Source organism: Lissotriton helveticus, chromosome 3_2 (genome assembly GCF_964261635.1).
Source record: "Lissotriton helveticus chromosome 3_2, aLisHel1.1, whole genome shotgun sequence".
Classification (NCBI taxonomy): domain Eukaryota; kingdom Metazoa; phylum Chordata; class Amphibia; order Caudata; family Salamandridae; genus Lissotriton; species Lissotriton helveticus.
Window position 1 is genome coordinate 312,646,323 of NC_136062.1, and position 17,732 is coordinate 312,664,054.

Genomic DNA, 17,732 nt, shown 5'->3' on the forward strand with positions numbered 1-17,732 from the left:
CTCAGCATAGCCTTTGTCCTTTGGCAGGAAAGCCCAAAGAAGAAGAAATTTGAATTTTGCTGGTTTGATTTTAACCATTGAAAATTTCTATCTTTGAACTCAGCATATTTTTTGGAGCTTGGATTTTTCAAGCGGGGCAAGGCTGCAGCCTATAGCTGAAAAGGGCTCCATAAAGCCAGACACCTTCTCCACAAAGTGGTCGGGATCAGATTTGCAGCTGTGCAGAATACTTTAGTGGGATCAACCTGAAACTTTGGTCCAGCCGCGATGCATCTTCGTCAGATCATCTTAGCAGGTTGGTCCCAGAACCCCGTCAGTTCTTATAGAAAAAAGAAGACCAAAAGTTTCTAAGTTCCAGGTTTAGGAACTTTAGGAGGAGTGCACCTTGACACCTGCCAAGGGTCCAGGACATTAGGGACAGCATATGGGGGGTCAAGCCTCATTCCAGCAGAGGCCAACAGAAGGGCCCAGGGCAGGTCAGTTGGAATTGGTCAGCGGGGCAGTTGCAGGAAAGGTCTCTAGAAGCTTGCTGAGTCTCCGTAACTCATACAGATGGTCAGTCTATGACCCTTGGAGTCCACTTCTTTGTACTTGGTGCACGAGGGAAAGAAGGTCCAGTCTTCTACTGATCCTCCACAGGCCCAGAAGTGATCTAAGGAGGCTACTGGGGATGCTACATTTATGCCCAGGCAAGCCTGCGGGTGGGAAACTCTCCCCACACCCTAGCCAATGGTTGAAAGCTCACTGTGGTGACCCTGTCCACTTTTACAGTACATCCTGAGTGTTGTAATCTACAATACCCCACAGTGCCCCTCTTTACCTGAATCCAGCATGTCAGAGCTTCCTATGCCCACCCAGAATTGTGACTTTGATAATCTATAAACCTTCCCTTGTGGTCAGTCTTAACAAAATTTGGGGCAGCCTTCCTCCGACACTTAGTTTGAGGTCAAGCTGACTAGGAAGATGAAGGGGAGTAGGCCTTGGTGTGAGCTACAACTGAGAGTGGCAGGTGAGGACCTATTTGAACCTTATGGATGGTCTGGCACACCCCAAGGCCATCCTGCTCAAGGAAGGAAAAACACCTCTCCACACAAACGCCTTTTGTCCATTGTCTGGGAGCAATACACATAACAGGCCTTCAAAACTGACCTCAAAGTTCTCCTCCTTCAAAGTCACTTCCAAATGTAATTCATGCCCTCTCTATTATCTGAAGGAAGTCCTTCCATTTTAGAAAAATCTACTTTACATGACTATGGAAGTGCCTTCCCAGTGTGTTCTGCCAGTTATTGCAGTATTATCCTTCAACCTGTGTTTGGTACTCATTTGTAACATGCACACGTCACTTTTCTCTTGTAACACACTGTTTTCTACCTCTTACATTTTGTTTGTTTTCGCTACCTGCACAAGTACCACCAGGGCCTACGTAACGTTTGTTCTTGTGTTTGAGTGTCCTCCATATATTGCAGTATTATACCTCTATGTGTACTTTGTACGATTTTGTAACCTGCACACATGTCACTATTTCCTCCTGTAATGCACCGTTTGCTACCTCTTGTATTTTGTTGGTTCACGATTGGCACTTTTGCCTCATTTAATGTAACGTTTGCTTTTGTAATTTGCTCACTTGTAATGTTCTCATGTATCAGTTCTGTTCCTTTTGTGAAGCGCTCTGACACCTTCGGGTAAAGTCCGCGCTATATAAAAACGCATAAATAAATAAATAAACACCACGCACATGACAGTAACGATCAGGTGACCCTAGACACTGTCAGAAAGACATATTTAGCTTAGACAGAGAAATGGCAATTTTCTAAAAATGTAATTTCTAAAATAGTAATATAAACTCTGACTTGGTCATTAAGTTGGATTTTAAATTAATAATAAATTGAGTCCTGGAATAATGGTTCTACCTGTTCCCAAAATGAAATAAGCATTATAAACTGTCATTGTCATAATGTAACCCAATTGTTTTCTTATGAGAAGGCTAGCCTTGCTGCATTTGAAAATGACTTTGAAAGTATTTCACTGTTAAGGAATGTGAAAGTTTAATATACAAGTTCTACTTTTTAAATACCATGAACACTGACTTAAGAGTATTTAGGGTCTATCTTAGTGGTGATGTATAGGTATTAAATAGGAAGGTGTAGGCCTGGCAAATGGTTTGTTTGGCCAGATCGAAATGGCAGTTTAAAACTGTGTGCCCAGGCTACAGGGGCAGGCCTGGAGACATATTTTACATTGCTACTGTAATTGGTGGAACAGTGAGTGCTTCAGCCCACTTGTAGTATTTAATTGACAGGCCCTAGGTACATGTAACATACTAGGGACTGATAAATACATTAAAATGTGCCAATTAGGTATATGCTAATTTACCTATCTTTAGTAGGGAGAGCACATGCACTTTACCTCTGGTTGGCAGGGTTAAAGTGCACAGAGTCCTAAGGCCAGACAAAATGGTTCAGAATAAGAAGGTTAACATCTGAGGAATAACAAGCAAAACATGGTGCTCTTCACCATGCCCTATTTGTTGAAATTTGGTGTACCTTATGTGTACATCTGAGCACAATGTCTGAGTGTGAACAATGTGACGGCAGTCAAATTTGTTGGGGAAGACTAGTATTTGGGCTCCTACTGTATTTAGAGGTATCAGTTGTCACTGATTTGTAACACTGCCTTTTATACTTACAATAGCTACATTCCGTACATATTATGCATTGAAAGAATCATATTTAAATTTTAAGCATACCTTCTATAATTTTGATATGCAGATCTGTACTGCACAACACTGTTCCTTTCTGCAAGGTCTTCATTTAGACAAGTGTATGTGTACAGTGTCAAACATGCCCTTCTCCCTTGCTGGGCTTTCGAATGTGTCTTGCTGTTTCAGCAATTTGGCCTGGTGAATGACCCACAAGTGTAGTTAAAGTGGCCCGAGTGTAAACAGGGATGGTGGTGACAGGTGGTTCAGTGGATCGCAATATTCCACTTTCATTGGTGGTAGACAGACTAGGGGAACCAGAAGTATTATAAGGATAGTGCGTGCGTTTCAGGGATTTGTTGGACATGCAGTGGGATTAGAATAGTGCTATCTGTGGTACCAGAATATAGAACGAGTAGGGTTGGAGTGGGAGTTAGGATAGGGCAGCCAGGGGTAGTGTAAGATAGTGTGTGTCTTTTATGGATTAGTTGAGTATGGGTAGAGACAGAGTAGAGATTTCTGTGCACATCATAAATCTTTTGTCTTGTGCATTTCATGTGCCTTGTATTTTATAATGGAAAATATTTTGCCTATTCACTAGAAGTAATGTCGACACATATTTGCATATAGAACAATTATTTTAAATCGGTTCATTCCTGAAGGCTTCACCATTGTCATTCTGCAGCTGTTGGATTGGTCATAGTTTGAGGATTTTTGTAGTCATCACTCGATCAATCATCTGGCTGTTTTTCTTCATTGGGAATGAGCACACAGTGGTTTATCACCATATTGTGTAACAGGCGGCAACGGATTGTTATTTGTCACACCTGTCTGGTGCATATGCTAAGACCCCACCACTCTGGTGTTGGCATTGAAAGCAATCATTCAACAGTCTTGATAGTGGGATGAAAGGATGATGTTCGCACCATTAAAACTTGAAGCAAATTTGGAACTAAGCTATACCTACTGAATGGATCTTGATTTCAAACTGAGGCATAAATCATAAATTCATTACAATATCCATGACAGTGAAGACATTTTTGCCCCACAGTAACAACAGAGATGAGTAAAATTGCAAACCATTAAAGTTTATTAACACATTAGTAACGTTACAGTTTCAAATCGAATCAATTAGTCATAAGTAAATAATCACCTGGAGATATGTGAATATAAGCCAGTCAAGTCGAAATGCAAATGTGAAGTTATTTATAGATTGAGTAGGCAAATTATAGCAGGTTCTGTTTCCCTGAAGGGTAACTCCCTAGAGTTTAGCTACAGTTGTGGGCACGTTGGAGAATTCATAAGCAGCAGTTGTCAGCACATATATTATCTCATGTAGACGAAATGAAGGTTTCAGTCAGGACAAAAAGAAATGTGCTCACTCGAGAAGCTCTAAGAGCTCTATGAGCAGGGTTGCAAGGAGCATGGGGTCTCAAGAGCAGCGAAAGGGCATCCACCTCTGAAGTTGGACAGAAGTAAGTCTAACTAGGTAAGGTCTGTAACACACAATTAAACACAAAATCTTAATCTAATGATACATTGTCCAGGTTCCCACAGAGAAGGAACCAATCAAATTAAACTTTGACGGTGAGCACAGTGTCCGCCCATTTCTCATGCGCACTGCAATGAGCAGTTTCAACCCCATGGCCTTCAGAGATATCCGATAAAAGTAGGACTTCTTCGTCGACTCCCTTCTTTCGCAGCTGCAGAAAATTATAACCCAAACATTAAATTGCAAGAAACAACCTTCACATAAAATCTTAACAATAACATTCCAGGCTAACGAGGGATCATGTTGAGCTGATAACTGCAAAGAGAAAAAGATTATGCACATTGAGCAGAAATACAAAATTTCATTAATATGGAGTCTTTCAAAATGAGGCTCAAAATATCAAATGCTAACTGGATACACTTTGATCATAGAGAAAAATCACTTTCTACGGTTAATCTAAATGTATCATTTCATGTGCATGTATGTAAGAAATGAGTATATAGATTTTATGCTTAGGATGTACTTAATAGCAAACGAACAATAGTCACACTGCATTACCAATTTCTCCCCTCTAATGGCTCCCAGAGCATTAAACAAAAACCTCACCATTTTCCTTCATGACCGTTTGGATGCCAATTGCTGACTTCTGTTGCTTACATCTAGATTTGCTTACGTCTAACTCCTTTAACTCATCATAGACACAGCACTACCTCAATTCCAATTCTATTTCCTGTATCTTTCTTTTCATTCCTGTGGTCTCAACAGATTTATCTCCTGCCCTTTTTTTTGAACCCTTCATTTCTTTGATCAGCTTAAATCCCTTTACCATAAAAAACAAATCACACAAATACCAATAATCAATAAGGATCAATGTATAGCGTCTAAAAGATCACTGCCAGTGCCATTAAGCCATCTGCCTATCGCAGAAAATCTCTTTCCAATTGCATCCCAGGCACTGGTCTCTTCCAGCTCTTTTAAGAGAATTTCTAACTGACTTTGAGATAATAATGCAGTGAGTACCTTCCAGGTTTCTTTATTTATTGATATACCTTTACAAATTAAATCTACTGAGGAAATACAAGTTATTGTGATTTGTCTGACTGGACACAATAAGACAGCAAACAAAAAACATTAAAAGGCAGCAGGCCCTGACACAGCCTGGGAGGCGATGGAGTGAGTCACACTCTCCGTGTTCTCCCTTCCCAGAGTCCCGTTGCACAACTTGTTAAAGTGAAGGGGCCCTTGGTTTGGGGGGCTGTAGGTGACTCTCAACAGTGTATCTGGAGTATTGGAGTCCACTGTGGGCTGACCTAGTGCGACCGGAGAGACCAGAACCCAGTAAAAGCAGCTGCAGGGCATCAGCGCCATTTTATTTCTAAAGAGTGCTGCATCGCCCCGATTAAAGCAGAGGCCCCATGCTGCAAGGAGAGGCCGGCTGTTGATCAGGAGTGCTGGCTGACCCTTTGTAAAATGCCCTAGGGAGGCCCCTGCCACTGTATACTGCCTGAGACGGTCTCAGGCGTCCCCACAGACACTCCGGTGCTGCCCGGAGCCGAGGGACCCATTTTCCCTGCTGGGCCACCTCGCACCTTTGCAGACTGCACATTGGACCCGGGGGTTGCCGGACCTTCCTGGGAGACTGCACCGGACTTGTAGGAGCCACTGCATCGTCTTAGATACAGAGATCCCCCGGGGACCCGAGGATTGATCCAACCGATGCATCAGATGAGCCCACCTCCCTTCTTTCACATGGCCGAAGCCCGGCGTGGCCCCGAATTGCACCGGCAGGGGAGACCAGTTTGCTTTTCCTTCCCTGAGAGACAGAACCTGTAGCCCCGAGACTAGTACTTACATCAGGTTTGCCCCCAGGTCTTCCCGCTGGAGAGGCACACCGAGCCCTTCACGGAGGACTGTGGGACGCACCCCTGCCGAGGAGCGACAAGGTGATCTGGGGGAAGACTTGGTGGGCGACTTGGAGGCTGGTGTACGGTGATTTGCAGGTCTTACACCAAGAAATGCCATGGACCTGGGGCACCCTAACAGACAGGAAAAGCCAAAGAGGCCTCAATAAAAGGACCAACTAGCAAACGATTACAGAACACTATCTCAACTGTTCTCCCCATGACCTTTGTGGGGGATGCTGCCCTTGTCTGTGCACCCACTGAGAGCTGTCACAAACCCTCCAGCACCCCATTGGAACCCGCTGGGGACATCGAGGTCATCAAGGTCCAGCCCCACAGGTGTAAGACTGCGCAGCTGAACAACCTCTTGACACTAGGTGTGCCTTTGGGGGGATCGACTCCCACACATCTGGGATGCTGGACTGGACGTCGGAAACTATTTTGACTAGAAGGATCCCCAAAGATAAAAAAAAAGTAGACACTGTTTGAAGCCATCCCACTGCCAGTGTAGTGTCAGAGGGGCATACTGCATACCCTATGCCTGGTCATAGCCTTTACTAGTGCGGGCCCCCAGGCTGGTGATTACTCAGGGAAAGGGTTAACTCTTACACCTGTGGTGCCTTAACCACCTGGCTATGCCGCGCTCCAAAGCGGCCACAGACAACTCGGTGATGTCTCTCTGGAGTAAGACACCACAATCAGAGGCAGCGGCCCACCCCGCTATGCACCCCCCGCAACAGCAGAGGGCGACTCCTCTGCACTAGTCACCCGGGGATCCATGGGCCACTTTCTCCAAGAGATCTGAACTGACATCTCTTCGCTCAAAGAAGAGTTTAAATCTGACCTACGCGACATTCGTTGAGAGGTATCGGAGATTGGGGATAGAGTGGATGATCTTGAACGTACTGTTGATGCTAGACTTGAAGACCACGAGATGCTGTGAAAAAACGGATCTCTGCTCTGGAAGACCAGTACACTGACCTACAGACCAAATACGAAGATTTGGAAAATAGGAGCCACAGGAACAACATAGGCATGAGTGGTGTGCCCCTGGAAGACCAGTACACTGACCAACAGACCAAACAGGAAGATTTGGAAAATAGGAGCCACAGGAACAACATACGCATGTGAGGTGTGCCCCTGGGCGCGAAGGGTGCAGATGTCTTGTACTTCACAGCAGAACTGCTACAGGCAGTACGTGGTGATGGGGATGCCTCTCTGCCCACGCTTGATAGGGCCCACGAGGCCCTGCGGCATCTGGCCGAGCAGACAATGTCCCGGATATCTTGAGGAGAGTTCATTTTTTAACAGAAAAAGAGGCAATTATGCAGGCTGCTAGGGGCTAGAAGGAGCTTCAAATCCAAGGCCACTTGATCCAACTCTATCAAGATCCCTCCCCTATTACTTTAAGGAAGCGTAGCGATTTCAAGCCCATGCGCAGGGTGGAACTTTCAGATATCTCCATATCAGACCATGCCTACCTAGATTTAGTCTGGAACACGGAGGGTGACCGCCCTGAGATCATCTTGTGCTGGCACCTACCCCCTCACCTTCTGCACAACCCTGTAGATGTAGTGGAAATACATAAAGGAATTACTGATTTTCTTTAGCATAACGCACCCCCTGAGATCTTCTTGCACACACTCTCGGATGGGTTTAAAGCCCCTATCAGGGACACATTCATGACCATCGCTATTACTTGGGATGGGAGGTGAGACTAGTAGAGTCTAAGTTCCCAGCTGAGATCAAGCATACTAAAGCGTCTTGACAAAGATACCCCATCTCGAAGTACCAAACGACAGCTTGCTCTGTTGAGGGGTCAACTGCACACCCACCGCACAGGCAAAGCAGAGCCTCCTATCCCTTCAACAGAGATACTATGACGACGGAGATAAGGTGGGCAAGGTTCTGGCCCATAGGTTACAACACCTGTGCGCAAAGACCCACAATGCTAAAGTTCAGGTTGGGAATTCAGGATGGGCTACGGCAGAGAGGGATACATTGGAGGCCTTCTGAAACTTTTATCAACAGTTATATTCCAGAGAGGACCTCTCTCCAATGAGACTCTACTCTTACTTAGGTGAATGCGACTGGGAGGCCCTGCAACCGCACCACGCTGCCCTTTTGGGGAGCACCATCATGGCAGAAGAGTTGCTTTCTGTAGTCTGGTACCTCCCTCTTGGTAAAACACCTGGCTTCCTATGCTTTTCCACCAACTATTTTTTCCTCACCTCCATGACCATCTCCTGCGTCTGAGTAACTCTTTTCCCAGGACCCATGCCTTACACCCACAATGGCTGCAGTCGAGATCTCACTCATACTCAAAGCGGGGAAGGACCTAGTGCAGTGCTCCTCATACCGCCCTACTAACACAGATGCTTAGCGTTACACTAAAATGTTGGCCTCCCGTCTGGACCAGTACCTCCCTTGTATCATTAGCCCCAGCCAGGTGGGCTTTAACCGCCAGCTTCAGGGGGCAGATTATGTCCGGCGCATAGTCACCTGGTGGAAAAGACAGGCAGACTAGACATACCGGCTTGCCTTCTATCACTTGATGCGGAGAAGGCAGTTGATAGAGTAGATTGGACAAACCTCCAAGCGATAATGCACAAAATAGGCTTGGGACAGGGCTACATCTCTAAAGTCATGGCCTCCTATGTTGCATTCACAGGGTCCATATGGGTTAATGGTCAGACCATGTACCTGATATCCCTGTGCCGGGGAAAATGGCAGGTCTGCCTGCTCTCACCTCTGTTATTCGTGCTGGCGGTAAAAACCCTTGCGAGACTCAGATCAGATTAAAGGCAACTATTAGGCCGCCAGATGCATAAAATAAATGTATTCGCAGACAAGCCTCTTCACACCTTAACAGAACCTGCCATATCGCTCCTCAGCGTTGTAGAAAACCTGCAAGACTCAAGATCAACATGACTAAGTCATCCATAATTAATCCCAACATCCCGGCCCCAGAAGTGAAAGCAGTACAACGTTCTACACCTTTTCAGTGGTCCTAGGGCCCCCTACCTGTTCCAGACACTGCCCCCCGACTAAGTATGGGTGAATTTTGCGGATCTGCGGTCCGCGAATTCGCGCGAAATCGCAAAAAAGTCCACGAATTCGCGGCTTTTCCCGCGAACTCGTGGATTTTATTGCGATTTCCATCTACTCAACTGGAGTACTTTTTACTGGCTAATATGTGAGTGCTACCTCGTTGGGTAAATGTATAGTGCTTTTCATACACTGCAGCTGCGCAAAGGGCCAGAAGATTTGTCTCCACTGACCATGTGTGCCTGTAACTTTGCCACTGCGCAAAAAGGCGCCGAGGTCCCTTGAATTAGCTGTCCATCATAGTTAGGAAAGGGTGAGAAGACGTTTGATACCGCTAGTGTGTGGTGCGGGGCTTCTATGCGTGTCAACATGCCTCTTGTGTATAAAGGGTCAGAGAGCGAGCAGGGCAGCAGGTGAGGAGAAAGCAGCGTCCTGGTCACAGGAACTACACGGAGATTGCGCTCGATAAACTCATGGATGCAAAGACCTCCCTCGAGTATTACAGCTAATTTTCAATGGCAGATATGGGGTTAAGGCACACTTTCCCAGACTCGACCGTGCTCAACTCGGGCACCTGCTTTATATCTGTAAGTGCTTCCTGTTGAGGTTTAATTTTTGTGACAGGAGCCTCGTGCCAGAATGAATCCTGCCCTGCATAGTTATCCACGAAGATGCCACTGTATTGTGCAATACCTCTTCTCAACTGGAGTACTTTTACTGGCTAATCAGTAAGTGCTACCTCGTTGGGTAAATGTATAGTGCTTTCCCTACACTGCAGCTGCGTAAAGGGCCAGAAGATTTGTCTCCACTGACCATGTGTGCCTGTTACTTTGCCACCGCGTCAAAAGGCTGAGGTTTAATTTTTGGCCCACAGGAAGCACTTACAGAGTTAAGGCAGGTGCCCGAGTTGAAGCTAACTTTGTAGAATGTAGAATGGCGCCAGCAAGCTGCCAGAGTTGCTTGCTTGCAAGTTGCAACTCTGGCAGCTTGCCGGCGCCATTCTAAAATGGTTACAAAGTTAGCTTTCTTCAACTCGAGCACCTGCCTTAACTGAAATCCGCCCACAAGCGGATTTGCGGATTTTTCGGCAATTTCGCGAGATTCGCGGATCGCAAAATTGCCGAAAATCCACAAATTCCACGAGCGGAGCGGATTTTCGGCCAATAGTTACCCCCGACATAACTGCAATAACCCAGGCAGATTGGGCACTTATAGCCATCTACTCTTAGCTGCACAACAACTTATAGCTTGTGCATGGAAGCAAACATCGCCCCCCTCTGTGGCCAATGGTTCGCCCAGGCATGGCGTCTCTTAGCAATGGAGCGATTGTCCCACAGCTTAGCCAACAATGAAAAGAAATTCCAACTTATTTGGAGGCCACTGATACACTACCTCATAATTATAGAATTTACATGCTTCAGCCCCCCTAAACTTAGGTCCCTCCAATCCTTCGACTGAGAAGAGATACATAAACTCCTGCCGCTGAAGCAGTGATCTGCACACTGCTACTGACCGCTCCTCCTCCCCCTCCATGATGAGTGGAGCCAGCCTCCGTGTGCGCCCCCCACCCGAAACATATTGCGACCTGACTAGTCATTGTTAGTGAAATGTTATAAGTTTCCATACAACAGAGCTATTTCTAATCTAGGCATCAGACCACTAAGGTAACCTAGCCATACAAACAGAAACAACAGCAGGAAGACCACTGGCGGTGATGGGCAGGGCGGCAGCCTGCATAGTGGCGGTAAAACGTTATCTTAAAGAGGTCCAGTATGTCCCCATTGCCCAGCTGTGTATGTGCTGCTCTTTCTGCTCTTCAAGATCGAGACTTCTAATACGCTCCCACTATGAGAATGCATTACTGCTCCCCGCTCTTACCTTATAAAGCTTGCACATAAACTTGGCCTGTCCGAAGGTGTTGTAGGCAACTCACTGTATAAATACTACTTTTGACATCTCTTGCATATAAACCCGGATGGCCCAGTAAGGGTTGTAGGCAGCATGCTGGGTATAACAAAGACTGCTATATTGATAATGATCAATAAAAAACTTATCATAAAAAAGGCAGTAGGCCACCCTACAAGGCACTTTACGATTCATACAGGCGGTGAAGACATAGAAACATATCACCCACATCCTGCTGGAACTCCCTTAGCTCCCCTTGATGGTCCACTACATCATCAAACCCAGATGCATCATTTACACACACTGCAAACCATGTATCTGGTTTTCATGATGTAGTGGGCAAGCAAAGCCATCATAACCTGCAGCACCTATCTTATCTTGGGGGCAAGCATGGGAGCACCACCAATTTTAAATACAAGTGTAATAGACAAGCAGAACAAAGTTATCAAAAATTAAATGGGTGTTTTGGATTAGATTGCAATTGCAAATAAGATTGTATGAATCAATCAAGCTACACAAGTTAATGAGAGATGTGCTGCTAAAAATACAATCAGAACACGAAGGACTCAGCAATGTCTCAAAGGCTCAGTATTGAGTTTCAGAGCAACCATATGGTAAATGTTAGACAGATTAAAGTCAGGCAGATTTCAATGACTCCAATATCTTTACAGCAGATGAGGAACAACAGCGAAGGTGAAAAACTAACAGCATTCATGAAATGTTTGAATTAACACATATTGATCACTTTTTGTAGACAAATCAGGACATTAATAGCTGCAAATTTCACACTGGCTTGGACATTAAAGTGTGGGATTCTCTTAACAAGGTCGCTCTCTATAGAGAGTAGTGCTAAATAATTCAGTCCTTCAACAATCATGGTGTTCCACAAGAATGTCTTGATTCTGTTAAAAGTTGAAAAACATTGTCTTGACTCTGCTTGTGTCATAGGTGTGGTTATGACTATATCTAGTAAAGCCACTGTCCCTCTAAGTGATTTTTTCCATATTAAGGGGCCGATTAGGATGGAGGATTTTCCGCCTCCTCCGGGCCGGCGGAAGCCACCGCCGGCCCGGAGGAGGCGGAAAATCCTCTGCGGAGTCACCAAAGACCCACCGCCGCATTACGATGGCTGGTGGGTCTTGGTTTCTGTCCGCTGCTTTTCCGCCGCGGTCGGATTACAACCGCGGCGGAAAAGCTCTCATTTGGCTGGCAGTGTCTAGTCATCGTTAATGGACCAGTCACTCTGGACCCTCTCACTTCTATTCTGGATACTGTCTCGCACTGCGCCATATGCAACGTTTTTTTTTTTAATCGCCCCTTCTCTGAACTGGTCCCCATTTGGAACTCAGGCTTTTTAATTCCAACACCATTTCGCACTGTGCCATCACTTCTCCTTCCTTTTTCGCCATCTGCGCCGAACTCACTGCACCGATGTTTAAGTGCACAGTTTGACATCGTTGCTCCAGCACTAAGCATGCCAGCAAAGAACGGTCCTTGATGTGCGAATAGTAAAATGCACCACTGTGTGTTTTTTGTTTTTTGTTTTAAACATGCCTGGCCAGGTAATTACATTGTGTTTCTTTCCCTTTTCTCCCTCACTTTTTCTCCACTAATGTCATTTGTATGCAGCATGAAAGGCAATTTTTTTTATAATTCCAAGACAAACATGATTTATATATTTGTCCTGAAGATGATGTCATTTATCTTGTTTTTCGGCATCGAAAGGTCGTCGACACAATAGGATCATATGTACTGAATATACTTGTGAATACTATGTACAATGGTCACTCAAATACAATCAAGTCTGTTCACTGATTATAAGTATACAGACCGATTTGCTCGTTCTTGCCTATACTTGTTGTTTTGTCTTGTTCACTGTGGGTCACGGGCTGTGCCCCCTTGACATTACTTTCTGATTGTGTGCATCGCCAAATAAATTCCTGTCCGGCTGGACAAAGGACATAAATACTATTCCAGTTTGTGTCTATTCTTACCCTGATCACCCAAACTACTAGGGTCCACTGTTTTTTGCAATAAGTGAGTGGTTCCCTTGGCGCAGTGGACTCTCTCAGGGAGTACGCTGAGACTCCAGAGTATAAATATTGGATCTTTCCCCAACAAGGGGAAAGGAGTGCTTAGTCAAAGGGCACAAAGGTCAGGGGGCTAGGCAGACTAGCAGGCAGGGTGAGAGATTCAGGGGAGAGTGGATAGGAGCTAGGGAGGTAGACAAAAAGAGAAAGAGTACTAAAGGGGAACACATTTAATTAATGAGTTATTATATAGCGCTGGCTAGACCCGATGGAATCAGAGCACTTTACATGAGGGACAATAATGTTGCAATTTACATCAGTTAAAAGTTACATAAGTATCAAGAAAAGCATTTAAAGAACATAGGGGACAAGGTGAATGGAGCAAGGAAGGGTAAGGGGATAGGGTAAAGGGGTAGGAGGAAGATAGGACGTAGAGACGAGAGGAAAATCTGCCCAAGGTCCGGCTGGGTAGGTGACAGCAGGGAGGGGGAGTCCACAACCCATCTCCTCTTTAGCTATATGGTAGTTCCACCAGGCATCAGACAACTCGCTAGGTCTCCATAGTCTGGGGTAAGTTCTGCAGGATACAAGTCCTGATGTGTAGGCAGGTTAGGGGATAGGTTCAAGGTCTGGTCAATGTCCAATTATTGTCCCAGGGAAGTAAAACAACGTGTAGGGGACCACTATAGAAGCCATCTTGGGGTCAGGCAGGGGATAGTACTGTACACTGGTACACTGGTGGTCATCCTAAGGTCAGGCATCAGGCAGTTAAAGTCAATATCCAGGACAGTGGCCGCCAGAAAATAACAAATCCACCGTGCACACACCATCACACACACAGACATGCACAAGCACACACCAATGTGAGCACACACTCTCATATGCACACTGACGCACACAGACACACACATAGACAGAAACATCCAAAATAACAAGCACACATAAAATCCCATGCTCTAATACAAAAACACCCACATACATGCACATGCAAACACCATCACATGCAGACATGCACATGCACACAACAAATGTGCGCACACACTCACATACGCAAACAGAGGGCGCACATACAGAAACATCCGCACGCACCCATACAATCCCATGCTCTAATACAAAAACACTCAAATACATGCACATGCACAGACATAAGCACACAAACAGAAACATCTGTGCGCACAAACACAAGCACACATAGAATCATATGATCTAATACAAAAACACCCAAATACATGTCCACACCATCACACGCACAGACATGCACAAGCACACACAAATGTGAACAAAATCTTTCATACACGCACAGACGCACACACACCCATGACACATTTCTCCAGGACTGCCAGAGCATTGATGGCACACAAAGGCAGAGTCAGCGGTACCGATGTCCTGAGGGCGCCGCCATCTTAGGACCAAGCAGTCGGCCCACGCTTTAGCACAGTCGGGTGTGTTCCTCATAAGAGTGCAATGGGTGCACATTGCTGGTCGCGCTGTTGCTCCCGGGTCCTTCCAGATGCCACCAGGTCCCAGGAGCTTGCAGAGTGGTCAGCGGTGCCTATGTCATTAGGGCGCCGCCATCTTAAGGTCAGGCGTCGACCCGTGTGGCATCTCTGCCGGGTGCACATCTCACAGTGGAGCAGCAACTCCGCTCTGTCTCTGCCCTGCCTTACGTCCTCAGGATTACTAGTAGGTACGTGGTTCCTTCTTTGGCCTGTGCACCCCAATGCCCGGATACTCCTCCTTACGGTCCGATTCTGGTTAGGCGCGCAACTGCCTTCACCTGCTGCGTTTGCCCTCTGAGCCCACAGCGAGATGCAGAAAATGTCACACACTCTTCCGACGGCCAGGTTCGCTCCCAAGCCCCAATCAGCCCTATTCCACGATGTCTGAGGAGGGAGACCCTACCAGGACCCTCGCAAGTCTTCTCTTCCCAGAGCGGTCTCTATGTCCTTCCGCCGTTCAATTTACTACGCCCCACAGCTCTCCAGGGCTCCCCCCGCAATTAGGGAGGCTCACACCTTCGGTTTGACGCAACGTTCCTTCCTCAGCTTGTGGTGCAGGAGTCCCAGCAGTCAACCACAGGAGGCAAAGGGACCCAGTTGCTAAAGAACTAACCACCTGGGGTGAGGCAGCTGTGTATTGCTAGACAGTTCCGGCCGCCGTCCCCACCAGGTCTTTCAAGATGGTGGATTCCCGTATATAACCCCCTCGGCCGCATTGGTTCTGCAGATCCACGGCTCAGGGGGTCCCTTCGATTTCAACACTAGGCTTCAATCAGCTGCGGTTGCCCCTGGTCCGTACCTCTTTCAGCCTCGCTGCTAATTTACGCAATTGTCAGGCAGGTCCTCAAGGTCACCGGCTGCCGCTGATCCTGTCCTGGAACCTCCCACTGCCGCCACTCCAGTCGTGGTACCGGGCGATCACGGCTGCTCCCACTTCACAGCACCATCCAGGTCTCCGGTGTTCCGCTCCGACTCGATCACCAGAGTCCTCAAAAGCCCCTGGTCGCCACCTTGAATACCTTCCAGCTCGGGTTTGTCGCGCCGCTTGGCCCCTTGTCGTCTGTCGAGCTCCAAGTCTCACCCGTGTCTGCTCCAGCCGTTCTCCAGGTTAGTTTGCCCGTTCCCTGGGCTCCGGCAGTATTTTTGGCTCAATGTTGCAGGAGTATTCATGGGGTCAGCGGGGAGCTCTCAGCTCACGCGACCTTCCCCTTTGCAACATAAGGAATTATTTCATTGAACAAAAAAAAGAAAGAACTGAAACTATCTGTCTTGTAGGGTTCCAGCAAAGCCACAAGCCTAGTTTCCACTTTTGCACTCAAAGTCACCACTGGCTTCTATGGTGTCAAAACATTTAACAAGATCAACCCTATATTGATATATTAGGTTGATTGTTCAGATGTAAAAGTTCCAACGAGTTGGGGATCCTTTTAGAAGTCTTCTGTCCACAATGTCCTGAAGTATTTCCGTTCTTTTGAATGAATTTGAGAAGAATGCTACCATGCCAGCTACATCCATAGTGAAAATATGTGCCTCTGAGATCTTTGCTACTGCTTGTTGCATAATAAGATTCAGTCGGTGGGCATAACAGTGAATGTAATGGGCATAAGGGTACACATTATAATTTTTTTTGTATTCCACCAAAGATTCCACTTGTTACTGAAGCACCATCATTTTTATTTATGAGGGTGCTCTGGAAAAATAAAGTTCAGTTCATGGAGTATAGCTGAAGCAATGGTTTCTGCACTAGAGTCTTTTAAATGTGTGAAACCATACAACCTCCCCACAACTTTACTGTCATTGTCAAGGTACTGTTATATTCCCGAGTTAGGCCCATGTAGTGAAGCAGCTTATTTATTACATGGTCCTCACAAATAGCTCTATTATAAAAGATGAGCATCCCAAAAGATTAGCAGAAGAGGTACTTCCGCTGACACCGAAGGTCCTTGCATGCTGAGAAATACCACACAGTGGTCTGACATCTTGTGAGGGGTGTCCAGTTTGCGACCAAGACAGGGTGCTTCACTCTATTGCATCAGGTAATGAGGTTGGATCATCCCTTGGTTGGATTCTTGGCTCTACACCTGCACACACTCTAGGTACCCTTAGAGTTGAATTCGCATAGTAGAAGTACGCTAGATTAATCACTTGTTTATATGCCTGATTTTATACATTGTTAATCACCATGGTAGAACTATATCTACTATTTAAGCTTTTGAAGCTTGTATCACATTTATCTGCTTCTGTCTACTAATCATTGCAGCACATGTATTTTACACAAGAATAACGTTGGTTCAATTAATATTATTGAAAACATCCCATAGAATATTCTTTGTATATTTCTACAAGAATCAGTCACCACGAGTGACTGAGCAAAATGTTCTGAGGGGTCAGGGTTGTCATGTTCAGTGGTTGCCAGAAAATCATTCGCTCCCTTGTAGGTTAGGGGGACTTACGGTGGCACTGTGGGCTAGCTGGTCTATAGGGCAACATATATTGCAGGGGTGTCCGGAATCAGTCTTGACACCAAGCCCTTAGTTTATGTTATCCAAACAATGCGCAAGTCCTATGGATTAATAGGATCTACATGGCAGTACTGACAGATCAATATTGACTTTGTTTTAGTGGCCACATCAGTGCTTTCATCAGCCTGAATAGCCACGAAGTCTGTATTTTAAACTGTTGGACATTTTGCTTCTTACAATCTCTATCATACACTCAAAAAGTTCATTTTGTATTGTTTTAGATGTGCTCTTTAAGACTGTAGCATTTGCTAAACAAGCTTCCTTTTCAAACTCTATGCTTGCTATTATATCCACACGGCCTCTGAATACACCAAGATTTAAGGAACTTTTAGAGTCATCATGCCCTCGTAATGCCAGTTCAAAAGCACATTGGTAGTGAATACAAACAATTATTTTTGACAGTATGTGTCAATTCCTATCTATGTGTTTCTTTATTGCTTTTCGGTACACGTCACTAATATAGGCTTCAATTGGTGTGTCTTCCAACATTCCCAGTCTTTTCAGGTATTCCATATGGATTCTTGAATGTGCATGATTCTTTATTTTATCTGACAAATGCTTCAAGTCTGTTACTCCTTTTTTGTCCAAGGAATGGTATCATCAAACAACAAGCAGGGGAAGCAGAATAGAGAATTTG

The 17,732-nt window shown here is 45.7% G+C and overlaps 1 long non-coding RNA gene across 12 annotated transcripts in view; it reads right to left on the minus strand.

The window, feature by feature from the left end:
• Nucleotides 1–3,765: 3,765 nt before the first annotated feature.
• The window catches only part of LOC144826311 (uncharacterized), a 1,506,634-nt gene continuing 1,492,667 nt past the window's right edge, over nt 3,766–17,732 (minus strand). For 8 of the 12 annotated variants that reach the window (XR_013609779.1, XR_013609774.1, XR_013609773.1 and 5 more), the window contains one exon: nt 3,766–4,505. This is a non-coding gene — a long non-coding RNA (uncharacterized LOC144826311). The remainder of the gene's footprint in view (nt 4,506–17,732) is intronic. The other 4 variants (XR_013609778.1, XR_013609780.1, XR_013609776.1 and 1 more) reach the window with 1 other exon arrangement.